This window comes from Phacochoerus africanus, chromosome 1 (assembly GCF_016906955.1).
Source record: "Phacochoerus africanus isolate WHEZ1 chromosome 1, ROS_Pafr_v1, whole genome shotgun sequence".
Classification (NCBI taxonomy): domain Eukaryota; kingdom Metazoa; phylum Chordata; class Mammalia; order Artiodactyla; family Suidae; genus Phacochoerus; species Phacochoerus africanus.
Window position 1 is genome coordinate 87,787,465 of NC_062544.1, and position 17,270 is coordinate 87,804,734.

General features: G+C 40.2%; 1 pseudogene; it reads right to left on the reverse strand.

The window, feature by feature from the left end:
• Positions 1 to 4,954: 4,954 nt before the first annotated feature.
• On the reverse strand, positions 4,955 to 16,969 carry LOC125110362 (kallikrein-13-like; annotated as a pseudogene).
• Between the last annotated feature and the right edge of the window lie 301 nt (positions 16,970 to 17,270).

Below are 17,270 nucleotides of genomic sequence, written 5' to 3' on the forward strand. Positions count from 1 at the left end.
TGCTATTTTCTCTTCTATTATTTTTATAAGTTGAATGGCCTACTCAAGCCAGATGTTCAAAAACTTTTTTTTTATAAATAATATAGATGTGTCATATTTTATTTTCCAACAATGGCTGTACAAATATGCATATGTATATATAATTGATATAAACATATGTACGATACATGTACAAAGATATAGCCCATGCTGTATATTATTCTTACAGTATGACTAACACTCCTTTCACCAAAAAGGGAGACTGTTTCTTCCCCTCGAATCTGATGGGGAGCTTGCAACTGATCTGATAAATTGTGTGTGTCAAAGGTGATGCTCTGCGTCTTCCAAGTGAGATGCTGGAAAGAGCAGCTTGTGCCTGGCTCTCTCCTTGGGATGCTTGTCCTGGGAACCCTTGGCATGCTGCCAGGAAGCCCACACTAACCCAGGAAGAGTGACCACATGGAGAGGTAAGCAGGGAGAGGAGGCCATGTCCCCAGCTGACCACTAGCAGCCGCTGCCACCTGTGCATGACTGAGCCTCCAAATGGCTCCAGCCCCAGCCTTTTCCCTTTTTTTTTTTTTGTCTTTTGTTGTTGTTATTGTTGTTGTTGTTGCTATTTCTTGGGCTGCTCCCGCGGCATATGGAGGTTCCCAGGCTAGGGGTTGAATCGGAGCTGTAGCCACCGGCCTACGCCAGAGCCACAGCAACGCGGGACCCGAGCCGGGTCTGCAACCTACACCACAGCTCACGGCAACGCCGGATCGTTAACCCACTGAGCAAGGGCAGGGACCGAACCCGCAACCTCATGGTTCCTAGTCGGATTCGTTAACCACTGCGCCACGATGGGAACTCCCCTCTTCCCTTCTGATAGAGATCTCAGACACACTTTGCAGAGCAGATGAGCCTGACCAACCCACAGAAACCATGAGAGGGAAAAGTGATCATTGGTGTATAAGCCACTGTGTTTGGTGTTTTTTTTTTCTCTTTTTAAGTAGCACAGTAATTGGAATGCCAGAGCTTTTCCGGAGGCTTTTTTGGTGTGCTACCTTGGAGAGCTCCATGTTACTCCTAATTTAGGATTTGTACAAATGTCCTTCAAATACGGTGAATCTGTGGGTAGGTCCTCTGGCCATCTGCCCTCCTCTATGTTCAAGAGGTACATTCTTTTCATGCTTCCATATTATTCACAAAGTTTCCAAAAAACTTTCCCTGAAACTCCTGGGTTGGTTTAGATCTATTTTTCTGGGATCCCTTAGCAATCACAGTGGGCTATCACCATCAGTGTATTGCCTTTTTTTTTCCCTATTAGATTATGACGCCAGATAGCATGGGCTGTTTCTCCTCATTTTTTTTTTTTGTCTTTTTAGGGCCACACCTGTGGCATGTAGAGGTTCCTAGGCTGGGGGTTGAATTGGAGCTGTAGCTGCTGGCCTACAACACAGCAACGGCAACTTGGGATCTGAGCAGCATCTTCCACCTACACCACAGTTCATGGCAATGCTGGATTCTTAACCCACTGAGCGAGGCCAGGGATTGAACCTGCATTCTCATGGATACTAGTCAGATTTGCTTCTGCTGAGCCACGATGGGAGCTCTGTGGAAGATCTATTTTTTAAAAATTGAATAGTTGATTTACAATGTTGTGCCAATTTCTGCTGTACAACAGAGAGACTCAGTCATACATGTATATACATTTGCTTTCTTCTATCATCTTCCATCCTGTGCTTTATGGTAGTTTCTCACTGCTTATCCATTCTAAATATAATAGTTTGCAAATACTAACCACAAACTCCCAGTCCATAGCATTCCATTCTCTTTCCTCCTTGACGACCACGGATCTGTTCTCTATGTCTGTGAGTCTGTTTCTGTTTTGTAGACAGGTTTGTTTGTGCCATATTTTAGATTCTATGTATAAGTGATATCTAGCATATGGTGTTATATTATTTCTTACTTCACTTAGTATGATAATCTCTAGTTGCATCCATGTTGCTGCAAATGGCATTATTTCATTCTTTTTTATGGCTGAGTAGTTGGAATATGCATTTTTTTTGTCTTTTTGCCTTTTCTAAGGCTGCTCCTGCTGCATATGGATGTGCCCAGGCTAGGGCTCTAAACGGAGCTGTAGCTATTGGCCTATGCCAGAGCCACATGGCAATGCTGGATTCTTAACCCAGTGAGCAAGGCCAGGGATCCAATCCACAACCTCATGGTTCCTAGTCGGATTTGTTAACTACTGAGCCATGATGGGAACTCTGGAATATGCATTTTGAATAAGCTCCCCAGTTGATTCAGATACCAAAGATCCAAGGATCCATACTTTGAAGAAAAAAAAAAAGAGACAAAAACCAACACAGTAAATTGAAAAATAAATTTTCTCTCCAGACATTTATAGAAATCAGGGCCCAGAAGCTCTGGAAGGTATGTGAACCAATTACATAAATCATACACAAAACTTGATTTTTGAATTCCTAAATGGGGGTCTTTGGAAGACTATCCTAGAAAATACCATAAATAGCTGACATTCCAGCATTGAAATCAGGGTTTGCTCTAGTAACATACTCAAGTTTTGTAGTGAGAGCAGAGAATGGGTCTGAGTACATGCTTTTTCTTGATAACTGAGTATTGGTTTCCCAGTTCTCCTTTTGCATGGCCACCCCCTGTGTGTCTATTGCTCTGTTATCTTCCTCTTCTTCCCACCTATCAGCTGCACCTTGGATTCCCTCCTGACCTTAAGGACTTTTGTATGTTGCATCCATCCTGACAATTTCCAAGGCAATTTTTTTTTTGCTTTTTAGGGCTGTACCCTCACCATATGGGGTCCAATTGGAGCTACAGCTGCTGGCCTATGCCACAGCCACAGCAACACAGGATCTGAACCATCTCTGCTACCTACACCACAGCTCATGGCAACATCCAAGCCAAATTTATCACCAGAAAGCTGTGATTATGGTTTCTAGAATTTTAGCCCCATTTCCAGGGATACAAACAGATTCTCAGGGTAAAGGATTGTAACATTTACAGCCTAGCTGCTTTTATAGCATTTGACTTTTAACTTCAATCGTTGAAAGTATAGTGAAAAAAAATCAAGTTAATTGCAATTAAACCATACCTTAACTCTGTAATGCCCATGGAACTAGTCTTCTGTTATTTTATTTTAATTTGTTCATTAAACTATAGCTAATTTATGATGTTGTGTCAATTTATGCTATAGTGACCCAGTCATACATATATATGTGTATATATATATATACACATTATTTTTCTCACATTTTCTTCCATCATGTTCTATCACAAGAGACTGGCTATAGCTCCCCATGTTTTGATGGTAAGTGCATTCATTAAATGTCACAATTTCAAATGATGTGTTTCCTAAGTGGCTGCATTCTTCTCAATATGGTTTCTCAGTTTTATTTAATGTAATGAATGCTTATCTGAGAAGTATTTTGGAAGCAGCACTTGACCCATCTGTCTGTGGTGGCTCCACTATGGTATATGCCAGGATCAGGGTTTGCCCACTAACTGGAGATTACATCAAAGAAGTCTGGAACCCACATTTATCCTCAGTGCAGTATTTACCTAAGATTACTGTACAGGAAGGATAAAGAGATTTTCCATGATTCAAAGATGAAAAAGTTCAAATTTTACTATTGGACTTTCTAGGAAGAGAAAAATGAAAGCATAGATGATTTTAAAACAGAATAGTCTAAGGTCAAATGATATGTAGAGATGAGAAAAAAAGGTTTTTTCCACCTGGACCCTGGGAAGAGCTGGTGTGTAGTTATCTGATGAGGTCAAACTGGGTAAGGGCACTGAGACTGTCCAAGATCAGCCAACAGATGAGTTTGTCTTTACATTCATGTCAAGCATTCATGAGATTTGTCTTTGCATTCATGTTCTAGAATGGATACAATGTAATAAAAACATTTGTTTTGCTTGTCATATGTACCGATGCTCATTGAATAAATTAACAAAACTGTATTTACTGGCAGCCAGGGGAGTATTTGCACATGGTCAACACTGAAAAAATTTCTGCTGAGAAAAAAAAATAAACGAATGCAACACTTTTGAGACACTGCAGAATTTGAGGGGTTTTTATTAATAGCCTAAGGTAACACTTTTTAGGGAGTGATGCAAATAATATTATTGGTAAACGCTCAAATTTATCCTCATAACAATGCTATAAGGAAAATTATTATGAGTCCCATTTTACAGATAAGAAAACAGAGGTTATGAATTTTATGACTTACTTTAAGTAGGGATTCTTGCGGCTGAGCATTCATCCACTGCATTTTAGGGTCATAGACCAAGATGAAACAGCACCAGCCCTTGAATAAGGATTTTTGTGGATAAGATAAAAATATAGAATATTTAGTGGAGAATAGGGTAAGGAGGCCCCTTGGGATACTCAAACCCATCACCTTGGAGTTTAAAGTGCTGCTGATGTTTGGTGAACATGAATATTCAGAAACAGGGAATATTGGCAAAATGTGGAATGTAGGTGGGAATAGGACAATTTGGGAGACTCAGAAATATCCCCAGGGATTTCCCCATGTTCATTTGGTACATATAATGTCAGGGCAGAAGATTCTGCACACAAGAGAAGATTTTCAGAAAGAAATGTCATGGGAGTCCAGAACCTTCTTGAGTACAAAACAGAGGGATCTAGAATACTGACAATGAATAAATACTTGAAGGGGCAGAGGGTGTTGTCAAGGAAATTTCATTCATGGGATGTAGAATATTGTTGAGATGGGTTTGTTGAGGTATTTAAGAGTATTTCACAGATAGAACATTCAGACGGGGACCTGGGTTTATCTTGAAACAGTTGGGAGACTTGGAGCTTTGTCTGGGTTGGGCCTTCCAGAAGGGCTGGGATGTTTCAGAGATGGAACATCTTGGAGACCATGATGCTGATACAGGAATGCTTTTGAAATGCATGATGTCAGTCAGGATTTGGGCATTTTGAGGACATGGGTCACTGGTTCAAGTAGAAGACTTTGGGAGGTACAGAGAAGGGCTGTGCAAACCGAGTGAGGAGGCAGGTAGACCAACCTGACTTTTGTTGTGGACTCTTCCTCCATTTCTGCTCCTGGGTTGTCCATTTTCTAATTGTTTCTCAGATCCAGGGAACATATTGAGAGACTTGTATACCTGCCAGGCCAGTTGAGCTGCCCACATGGGAAGTCTCCCCAGGAGATGATGCCATGAGGTGTCCCATTACAGATTAGGGGACCTCTGGAGTCCTTGCCACCCTCTTTAGTCCCGACACAAAGCATGTTGGGTGTGATTTGATGATATTCCTCATCTGAGTGTGGCTGGATGTTTGCACACTGATGGTTTGGGATAACTCACCTGGGGGCTGGTGGTAGTGCCCCGACTAGACACCCAACTGCAGGTACCAGGAGGGAGGCAGTCATGGTGGGAGAGGGGGCAGGATTTGGATGTAACTGCAGTTCCAGAAGCATGATGTCCTGGTCAAGGTTCAGGTGGGTGGGGCCAATCTGGTGTTAAGGGTGGGTTATACAGAAAACTACTTCCCTAATCTGCTCTCTAGCCTCCGCATACCCCAAGGCATGCTTGCCCAGGTACACTCTGTAGCTGTCCTTTAGACTGTGCAGCAGTGAGGACACATCTGGGGTGGACCAGGACTGCCCCACAGAGCAGCCACCCTTGCACAAGTACACTGGCCAGGGCTGAGAGTCGGGGAGGCAGCCCATTCGTCCCATTGAGAATCTTAGGATAATTCTGAGAGATGCTTTCTGACAGGCCATGGTCAGGAAGGTGATCATGGTAGCCAGGGTGGAAGGGGGGCCACGTGGCGACTGTGATCAGGGGAAGGGTGGGTGGAGCCTGGATAATGGGACTGAGTGAAGAGCTTCTGCAGCTAGGCTCCAGCTTCAGCCCTGACCCATGGCTTTTAACCCCTGAACTCCCTCCCCAGCACCTTCAACATTTCCCTGTTGGCCTTCCCTCTCCACCACCAGTGGCTCAGAAGCCTGTAGCCAGGAAGCCTCCCACCTCTCACCCCAGCCTGGGCTTGGCCCTCCACATGGGTGGAGCTTCCAGAACAAGTGCACTTTTATTTTTGTCCCCTCTGTCTTAGGTGTGGGTCTCTAGAAGCAGAGCCAGGTTGGAGCTTGCTGTGCCAGTGTCTTATTTGAAGAATAACTTGTGACTCAGCAGTAACAAGACCAACAAACATCCACAAGGACACAGGTTTGATCCCTGGCCTCGCTCAGTGGGTTAAAGGATCCAGCATTGCTGTGGCTATGATGTAGGTCAGCAGATACAGCTCCAATTTGACCCCTAGCCTGTGAACTTCCATGTGCCAAGAGTGCAGCCCTAAAAAAAAAAAAAAAAAAAAAGAAAGAAAGAAAGGATATCTTTAGGAAATGGAGAATTAAGGATGCAAGGCAGTGCAGGGAAAGAAAACTAAATAAGGATGTTGTCTTGAATGAAGTTTAGCTGCATCCTGTCCCACAGGGATCTTTGGTGCACAAATTGCAGGACAGAGATGAGCTCTCCACCCCCATCCCAAATCCTACCTTGTTGTACTTTTGTACTCCTGTCCAGTGTATACTTGAGGTGGCAGTGGCCAGTGATGTAGTCTGAATGAGGTGGCTTCTGTTCTGCTATAAGCAATTCTTTGGAGAAGGAGGCTGCTGTGAACCATGAATAGCCCAACCGTCACAGCAGGATGTATTCAGTGACCTGTGGAAGGGGATCTGGAACACGAAGGGCATCTAATGCATCGACTGTCCATTTTAACTTTATTTAGTGTGGGATTTTTTTCCACCTTGCCACCACAAACCAAAATTTTTTTGGTTCCTTCTGGACAATTGATAAGCTTAGAGTCTCTTTACATCGAAAGACAGCATTTTGATTAAGAAGTTAAACTGTCTAGTCCATCAGATAACAGGATACTTCTGACTTTTATTTTAAGATGGCTTTTCTGCTCTACCTCCCCAGCACCCATGCCAGTTTTCTCAGCTATGGGTGTCATGATAAGGCTGGTTTATGCCTTCCAGAGAAAAAATATGGGATGGCTTATAGCTTGCACACCACATCCCCTGAGCAAGCTCGTGTAACTGAACACTATACGGCTGCAGTGGATCAGAAATCAGTGGAGGAGTTCCTGTTGTGGCTTAGTGGGTTAAGAATCAAACACTGTATCCCTGAGGACATATGTTCAATCCTTGGCTTTGCTCAGTGGGTTAAGCTGCAGCATAGGTTACAGATGTGGCTGGGATCTGTTGTTGTTGTGGCTGTGGCATAGGCTTGCTGCTGCAGCTCTGACTCGACCCTATAGCCTGGAAAATTCCATATGCAGCAAACATGGCCATTAAAAAAAATGAAAACAGTCTACATGCCCTTCAGTAGGAGATACATTGTTCTACAATCATAAAAAAGAATACTACTCATTAATAAAAAGGAACTAATGACACATAAACATAAGTGAGTCTCAGAAACAACATGCTAAATAAGAGAATCCACACACAAAGGAATATATACTGGATGATTTCATTTATCTCAGGTTCTAGAATACCAAAACTGATCCATAGTGGATTAAAAAAAAACTGGTTGCTTTTGGTGGGTGTGTGGTGTGGAGATTAATGAAGACATAGGAAAGAACTTTCTGGGATGATGTCTATATCTTGTTAGGACTTTGGATTATATGGATGGATGCATTTCTCAAAACTCAATATAAGTACATTGGATGTATACCTTTCATTGTATACAAATTTTATATCTAAAAAATATAAACATATACTGAATCTTAGTTAATGATATGCATGCTGAGGTGTTCACAGAGGCATATACAGATGTTTGCACTTTGTTTTTTAAATATATCAAAAATAAGGTGAATTTGGAGTTCCCTTTGTGGTGCAGCAGAAATGAACCTAAGATCCATGAAGATTCGGGTTCGATCCCTGGCCTTGATCGGTGGGTCAGGGATCTGGTGTAGGTCGGCAGCTGTAGTTCCTATTTGACCCCTAGCCTGGGAACTTCCACATGCTGCAGGTGTGGCCCTAAAAGCAAAAACAAACAAAAAAGCTTGACTTGTGGATGAATAAAGGGATGAATAAATGGATATATATGTAATAAAATGAGCTCAGTGCAATGTAATGATCAGTGGTAGATATACAGATATTCACTCTATGGAAGTCTTTTCAACTTTACCGCATATTTGAAACTTGTCATGATAAACTCATGAGGACAAACAAGACAGTGGCTTCTCCTTGTAGAACTTTCTATCAATGTCCTGATATCATACAGGCTCAATGGATTGTCTATCTCTGGTCTGCAAAAGCAGCAGGCAAGAATGACAGGCTGGCCAGATAATTTGGTGGTGGAAAAAAGGTGGGAAAACCTGTTCAGGTTACCCATGCATGTTCCAAGGACAAAGGATATGTGAGTGTATGTTTCCTGTGGACCAGATGTGGGTTCTACAGGCAAAAGAACAACTTGTAGGCACTGCGACTGCTACCCAAGAGGGCCATATGGGTGGGGGGCGGGGAGCAAAGGATAGAGGAATGGAAGGGGGGTTATAGTCACAGGGACCTAGCAAGAGCACTTCTATTTTTTTTTTTCAGTTTATTAGCTATATGCAGTACAGCCGAATGTGAAAACAAAAAACTTTAATGACACATTTCTGAAGGAGACATGATTACACTAAAGTTAAAAAAAAAATCTATCCTTGGGAGTTTCCATCATGGCAAGAGTACTTCTAAAAAACCCACACAAGTATTGGTGACAGAAAGTATCCACCAGCCACGCCCAGAGAACACAGTCATCTTATACTATTACTGGCCAAAGAAGAACATCTTCCACCTTTCCACTGATTTCTTTTTTTTCTCTCTCTCTTTTTCTTTTCTGGTCACACCTGCCGCATATGGATGTTCTGAGGCTAGGGGTCAAATCAGAGCTACAGCTGCAGGCCTATGCCACAGCAACAGCAACACTGGGTCCCAACCACATCTGTAGCAACAATGGATCCTTAACACACTGAGCAAGGCCAGGGATTGAACTCGCATCCTCAAGGAGACAGTGTTGGGTTCTTAACCCATGGAGTCACAACAGGAATTCTTCCACTGATTTCTGATCCACTGCAGCTCCTCAGTGGTCTGTTACAGCAGCTTGCTCAGCTTGCTCATGGTGAGAAAGCAATAAGTCATGCCATTTTTTTCTCTGGAAGGCATAAACCAGCCTCACCATGTCACTCACATCTGAGAAAGCTGGCGTGGGTGCTGGAAAGGGAGAGAAGACTTAGAATAAAGTCAGAAGTATCCTGAATAAAGTCAGAAGTATCCTGTTATATGATGGACTGGGCAGTCTAACTTCTTAATCAAAATGCTGTCTTTCTGGTTCATGGTGGCAAGGTCTACACAACAGCCATAGCAGTACCAGATCAAATCCTCATCTGCATCTTACACCACAGCTCATGGCAATGCCAGATCCTTAACACGCTGAGCAAGACCAGGGATTGAACTAGCATTCTCAAGGAGGCTAGGTTGGATTCTTAACCTGCTGAGCCACGACATGAACTCTTGTTTTTGATTTTGGCTAAAATGAATAAAATGGAGGCTCTGTCCTGGCTTAAGCTTAAGAGTTAGCTTATTTTACTCCTTGCTCTTGGTGATGGGAGAATAAAGTGGGGGTGGAGAGTTGCAGTAAGGTAACAGTTCTCCCCCCAAAATTTCCTTCACAAACTCTCTCTCCATAGTTTTTAATTGCTCAACCTTTAAAAATCTTCATTGAGAGTCAGTTGTCAGATTGATTCTATGCTACTTCCTTTGAAAAACAACATTTTGTTCCATTGGACAGTCCACCTTCATATTTGATACCTATGGTATCTTGGTGCCTCAGGGGAAACTTCTAGTCTCACAAAACTCTGGTACTCATTATTCTTTGAGTTTCAGCAGAAATAAGGAGCTGCTTTGGTGGAGAGGGGTGAATGAGTCTATACAGGCTGAATATTTCAGAAAAGTTGAAGAGGAGGAGTTTGCTCAAAAATAGCTGTGGCTGTCAAGTAGTGCTCTAGGCATGAGTTTCTCACATGACACCAAATGACAAAGCCAACTGGGAGGCTGCTCTTGTTTGTCCCTAGAATCTTGTGGAAGGGGGCTTTTGGATTCCTGGCATTGTGAGTTTGTTGATGAGAATGACCTCCATCAGTCACTGCTAAGGGAGATAGCCATGAACAGCGAGGTAATGTATTTCATGATTAGCTTTGGCCCCGTGACAGGCATGGCAGTGGTGCCCTTGCCGCCCTCTGTGTTGTTAATGGCTGCAATACTGCTATGGGGATGAAGATGTATGGAGGCACCGAAGGAGACATCCTCAGTGGTGATGATGCTGAAGTCACCATGCTATGAGAAGGGGTGGTTCCCAGAGCTATTGTCTTCTTTTAAGTGAGAAGAAGTGATAAATTAATGAGACCCTTTTAAAACATTTATTCTATTTTTATTAAAGTATAGTTGACTTACAGTGCTGTGTCAATTTCTGCTGTACAGCATAGTGACCCTGACATACATATATATTCATTTTTTTCTCATATTATCTTCCATTATGTTCTGTCCCAAGAGATTAGATCCAGTTCCCTGTGCTGTACAGTAGGACCTCATTGCTTATCCATTCTAAATGTAATTGTTTGCATCTACCCACAGAGAACAGACTTAAATTAATCAGACTCTTGAAGTAAAACTGATTCTGTCACATTTTAGCAGGTACATTTGCAGAGAATCTTAGTTAACCCTGTAAATTTGGTTCACTAATCCTGAAATATTGGGACAGTTAGCTAAAGTATATTGAATATAAACTAATACAAGTGAGCAATAAGATTTAGGTGTGCACTAAAAAGAAAAAAAAAGTAGAGATGAAGAAAGCTGAGAGACAGATAATAAAATTATGCATCTTCAGTGATAGAATATTGGAAATGGAATGAGCCTTCCAAGCCTTTTTTTTTTAACTCTTTAGGGCCGCACCTGGGCATATGGAGGTTCCCAGGCTTCCAAGCCTCTTGAAGATGGGAACAGAGACTTAACTGCTATAAATACTCACCACATCTGCTCTGGATGAAGAACACTGTTCTCTTTAAAACCCAGTTAATAGCAATGAAACAGTAATTTTCTCATTTTCTTAGTCTCAAATTCCATCCTGGGATCATTTTATCAAAGTTTGAGTTTGTCTTTAAAACTTTCCCTCAGTCATTGTGGAATAAGATTTGATTTATTTTTATAAATTATGATTTATTTTTAAAAATATATAATTAAATAAAATGTACTTAATTTACAGGAAAAATCCTGACTCACACCAGCCTTTGTGTCTTTTAGGAAGAAACAAAAATGTAGTTGCTTCCCAGTGTAGCCTCCTTTATGATCTTAAAAATCCTTAGAGAGTTTCTCATCATTCTTGCTGTTAATGAATGTTTACCTGGTTTTAAATTAAATGTTCAGATCTCAGGTAAGGTATTTGGATTAGAAAATGAGTTACAGAAAGGTTTCACGATACCTAAGAAAATGCTGTGAAAATAATAAATGCTTAGTTAAGTGAATTCAATTCTTTTAAATTTTTTAATTAATTTTTTTCTTTTTTTTTTCTTTTTTGGCCACACCTATGCAAATGGAAGTTCTGGGCTAGGAGTTGAACTGGATCTGCAGATGCAGGCTTACACCACAGCCACAGCAATGCCATATCTGACCTGCATCTGCGAACTATACCACAGCTTGTGACAACATCGGATCCTTGACCCACTGAGTAAGGCTAGGATTGAATCTGCATCCTCATGGACACCATGTCATGTTCTTAATCCACTGAGCCACAATGGAAACTCCTCAATTATTTTTAAAATATCATCCTTCTTAAAAAATTAAAAAAAAGATTGACACAATGCTATACAACAGACAAAAGTAACTAATCAAAGAAAGCACAACAACAATATAAATAAGATACAAATAGAAGGTAAATCTAAGAGTCAAACTAAAATGCAGAATGTACACTGTAAGTTCCTGGGTGAATGGTCCCAATATTTATCTCTAAACTTTCTGGCAACCAAAAAAGTGAAGCACAATGAAGGCACACACTTCACACATCTGTACGTGTAAACAAACCACTTGTTGAAAGGAAGCAAACTATTATGAGATTAATTTTTACCCATAGGTTATTCTTAGGGTGACATAAAGTACATCATGAATGATGTTCTCAACAATGTCTGTATAGAAACACTTCTCAGTATGTGTGGGTGGTATAATAACATGTGATTTAGTAAAATGGTTTAAAATTTGTTCTTTGGGAAGGAGGGTGCAGAGAAGAAGGTGATATATATATATATATAACCTGTAGTAATATTGTTCATTCTGAGGATAAGTTGTTTTGAATGATAGAGAAATGGATGGGCTACGTTTTCTCCAGGAAATTTTCTAGAAATATTACTTCCCTTGACCGAAATTTTGATTAGTCCTGAGTGTCAGTGAATTTGAGGTTATACTCTCTGACAAGCACTTGGACTGAAAATATTCTTTCACACTTATTACAGCGTCAGAGTTCTGCTGCTCTTTGGATAATGTTGACATTCTCTCATGAAATTTGAAATAGGAGAAAACCTTATCTCATCAGGAAGATGGGCTGAGAAGAGACCCAAGGGCAACAGCATGATTTTCCTTGGAAAGAAAAACAGAATCTGTATCAATTCATGATTGAATGGCTACCTGAGGCCCCTCAGTTTGACATCACAGATCATGGCTGTTAATTTTAATCTGCTATAAGGAAGTATCAACAAAGTGGAATACAAGGAATATTTAAATTTTAACAGCAAATTTCCCAGTTGGGATTCTTCAAGATAAAGCAGTCTGCTAAATGTTCCTGTTAGTAACTGGGTGGGTTTGCTGCATGGAATTACTAGTTCTTAGTGTTGGGAGGTGATTACCTTGGTTCCTCAGTTTTGGAGAAGTTGGTAACATGCCCTTCTTTTTAATAGATATTACAAACCAAGCATAATGTCCAAAGAAGTCATGCTTAGAGTAAAATAATAGGAAAACATTATATTTAGAAAGAGATGACTTTTTTTTGGGAGGGGGGGCTGCACCTGAGACTTACGGCTGCACCTGAGACTTATGGAAGTTCCTTGGCCAGGGATTGAACCCACACCATAGCAGTGACACAAGCCACTTCAGTGACAATGCTGAATCCTTAACCCACTGTGCCACAAGAGAACTCTGAGACTTGACTGTTTAACATATGTGCAAAAATTTTCCACTAGAGAAAATATGTTTATATTCTCTTTAAGCAAAAGTTAGTAGGTAAGTTGTTTAATTTAAAGATAAAGGAACATTTAAAAAATCTTTTTTCTTGATTTCATGTAATAACAGAACAGGCTGAGGACAAATGCTTAGTATCGGCCTCAATCTTCCTGATTAAGAAATATTCATAGTAATAAACCAGTTAAGCAATCAACTAACTAGTCTTGCATACCTTTTTTCTCTCATCAGTGGTGATAAATGATAAATCCTGCTACTGTTCTTTTTAAATGAAACTAAATACAAAAAAATTAAATTCCTATCTTACACCACTTCCAAAAATTAACTCAAAATGGATGAAGGATTTAAACTTAAGACCTGAAACCATAGAACCTTTAAAATAAAACATAGAGAATAATCTCCCTGGCATCAATCTTGGCAATGATTTTTGGTCATGACACTGAAAGCACAAGAAATAAAAGCAAAAAATCAAGTGGCACCACAGAAAACTAAAAAGCTTTTGCATAGCAAAATAAATTTAAACTAAATGATAAGGCAGTCTGTAGAATGGGAGAAAATATTTTCAAAATATGTATCTGATAAGGGTTTAATATTCAAAATATGTAAAGATTGCTAGTAATGAAATTGAATGAGTGATAAAAAAAACTTCCAAAAAACAAAGGTTCAGGCCCAGACAGCTTCACAAAGGAATTTTACCAAACATTTAAAGAAAAGTTAATACCTGCCCTTCTCAAACTATTCCAAAAAATTTAAGAAGTAATACCTCCAAATTCATTCCATGAGGCAGCATTTTTCTGATACCAAAACAGGACAAAGACATTACGAAAGAGAAAATTATAATCTAATATCTTTGATGAGCATAGATGCAAAAATACTTACAATATTAGCATACAGAATTCAACAACACATTAAAAGGGTCATGTATCATAATCAAGAGAGATTATCCCAGAGATGCAAGGATAGTTTAATATCTGCAAACCAATCAATATCATAACCACATTAATAAAACAAAGGATGAAAATCTTATAATCATCTCAATAGATACAGAAAAAGCATTTGGTAAAATTAAACATTATACATAATAAAACTCTCAACAAAACTGGCATAAAGGGAACATACTTCAGCATAATAAAGGTCATGTATTGACAAAATCAAAATGAACATTATACTTAATGATGATTAAGCTGTAAGTTTTTTCCTCTAAGACCAGGAACAAGGACACCTATTCTCATCACTTTTATTCCATGTAGTACTGGAAGTCCTAGCCACAGCAACCAGACAAAAAAATAATAAAATAAAAGGAAGTCAGATTGGAAAGAAAGAAGTAAAAATAAATATATCGTATTTGTAGATGATATGATACAACTTAATATAAAAAAAATCAATGAAAAACAACCTGGCAATTAATTCAATTAAAAAATGGGCAGGGAAACTCAATAGGCATTTTTCTTTTCTTATTTTTTTCTTTTTAGGCCACACCTGCATAGAAGTTCCCGGAGCTAGGGGTTGACTTGGAGCTGCAGCTGCCAGCCTATGGCACAGCCACAGCAACGCCAGATCCAAGCTACCTCTACGACCTATGCTACAGCTTGTGACAACTCCAGATCCTTAACCCACTGAGAGAGGCCAGGGATTGAACATGCATCCTCATGGATACTAGTTGCGTTCTTAACCGACTGAGCCATAATGGAAACTCCTTTGTATTTTTTAAGTGAAGACACACAGATGGCCAACAAACACATGAAAGTGTGCTCAACATCACTAATTATCAGGGGAAAGCAAATCAAAATTACAATTAGATCTTACCACACACCTCTGGTAATAGATTGGCTATCATCAAAGAGATAAGAGATAAGAAGTGTTGGTAGGATACGGAGAAAAGGGAACACTTGTGCCCTCTTGGTGAGAATGGAAATTGGTTCTGCCACTATGGAAAACAGTATGGAGGTTCCTTGAGAAATTAAAAATATAACTACCATATGATCCAAGAATCCCACCACTGGGTATAGATCTAAATGAAATGAAAACAAGATATCAAAAAGATATCTGCACCCTCATTTTTTTTCTGGCATTATTCACAATTACCACAATATGAAAACAACCTAAGTGTATATCAATGAAGGAACAATAAAGAATTTATGGATAATGTATATATACACAATGTAATATTTTTCAGCTATGAGAAAGAAGGAAATCCAGCCACTCACGACAACATGAATGGACCTTGAGGGCTAAGTGAGATAAATCAGACAGAGAAAGACAAATACTGTATGTTATCACTTATATGTGTAATATGAAAATACTGAACTCATAGAAACAGAGCAGGGTGGTGGTTACCAGGGGCTGGAGACAGGATTGGAATCAGGCAGATGATGCTCAGAGTGTACGAACGAATTTGCAGATGGATGATGAATAAGTTCTGGGGATCTAATACACAGTGTCGTGATTGTAGTTAATAATACTATATTATATACTTGATCATGCTTGGAGACCAGATCTTAAGTGTTCTCATCACAGAGAAGGAAAGATAATTATATGATGGAATGGTGGTTTAGCTAACAGTAGGATGGAAATGGTATTGTGATATATAAGTTGATCTAATCAAGTTTGTGCACCTTAAACTTGAACAATGATGTGTATCAATTTATTCTCAATAATAAAAAGAAACTAAAACGTATTTGTGAAATGTACATCTTTTGTCCTATCTTTGCTTGAAAACCCTATCAGTTTATACTGATTAATAATAAATAGTGTAAGAAGGATTGACATTAGAGAAAACCTAGGAGGCTCCATTTTCTTATTCCCTTCCCGGTGGGCTAAGCATTGGTCTAGGCTCTTTTAACCACACCCGGGTCTTTAACCAAGGAAATTTTAGCGTAGCAAAAATTTAGAAACATTGAACTAGAAGTGTTAGTTGGAAGTAGTTTTTTCACCCTTTTCTATACCCCAGGGAGGCTGCTAGATGGTACTAAGCAAAATGATTTGGCTGAAGGAGCAACTGATGCTTGTCATTAGCAGGACATCAACTTCCTGTCACAAGCCAACTGACCTGAGTTGGCCCCATCTGCTTCCTTGAGGGCCCTTTTGTCATTCTTACCCTGCAGGCAGTCTTCTTTCTTAAGACGTAGGGCTATACTAACAGCTATGCTTTGCACCTGCCCAACTGGCAGCCTGCCTCTCTCCTCATTCGATGGTTCAGCCTCTTACAGCTGGTCTTTCTCGAAGGGGAAGATCCAATGTAATGGTGTTATTGCAGGATGCTTCAAGCACAGGAAGGGCATCCATGTAGATGTGCTGTGTTCGTACATTGTAAAAATAAGTTTCACAGAGGGGTGATAACTGGGGAAATGGGAATCTTATATGCAGACCTCAGTAGTTATGGGTAGATAATTAATCCTTGAAAAATAAGATGTCTGAAATTTTTAGATGACAGACACTAAGGTTAAACCAGTCAAAAAGCGAGCTGCACCCTGGAGTTGAATATGACCCCATATCTTTCTTTCTGTCCCTGTATATAGGTGGGAAGTCCGTTATACTGCTTTTTACGCAAGAATATAAATAAACATCAGAAAAATGATCTGGGGCAGAAAACTCTCCTTAACGATCTGAAAATTCCCATGGCCCCGAGGAGACTGTGTCTTGTCACTGCTGAGGGGAGTGCTGGCAGTTGGGGAAGAAGGGAGAAGTGGGGATTTCAGAGACGAAAGTAGGATGATAGACCAGGAGGCATCCATGTGGAAGTTCTTCTATGGCCTAAGGAATGTCCAGCTAGACAGAAATTCTGTGCAACGAGACACCAAGCCTTGCTTCACGCACGAGTGCCAGTTAGAGCACAAGGGCAGAGTGCCTGGCTTGTCACTTCCCCAGCTTTCTCCGCTTTGAATTTTATCACATGGATACACCTAGGGAGAATACCAGGCAAGGGCTGCCCCACTCCCAAACCAACAAACCAACCAACCAACCAAACAGAAACACCCCTCTCTAATACTCTTAGAGAAAAAGGGCTCAATGCCTAGGTTGCCTAAAGTTTGGGAT